This window comes from Frankliniella occidentalis, unplaced genomic scaffold, assembly GCF_000697945.3.
Source record: "Frankliniella occidentalis isolate FOCC.00 unplaced genomic scaffold, Focc_3.1 Scaffold480, whole genome shotgun sequence".
Taxonomy (NCBI): domain Eukaryota; kingdom Metazoa; phylum Arthropoda; class Insecta; order Thysanoptera; family Thripidae; genus Frankliniella; species Frankliniella occidentalis.
Window position 1 is genome coordinate 10,920 of NW_026267598.1, and position 387 is coordinate 11,306.

Consider the following 387-nt stretch of genomic DNA (forward strand, 5'->3'; position numbering starts at 1 on the left):
TTGCCAGTGGATTTGAGAGAAATTCAGGAGGAGGATCCAAAGATTAGCGAAGTTGTGGAAAATATCCGTTCCGGGTCAGAGTGTACAAGCTACCGCTTAGTTAACGAAGTGCTATACTTTTCTCAAAAAGGGACGCTTCTATTCGTCGTTCCGAGCAAGTACGTACCACACATTCTGTACGAGTTCCATGACATGAGGGGGCATAGTAATAGTCGACACACAAAATTCGCAATCCTGTCTATGTTTTATTGGGTCAATATGGCGAAGGATATTAACAGTTACTGTAAATCGTGTCGGTATTGTCAGCTCCATAAATCCGATAACCAAAAAGCGGGTTTATTAAATCCAGTAGTGGCTAAGAGACCGTTTGAACAGATTGCCTGCGAC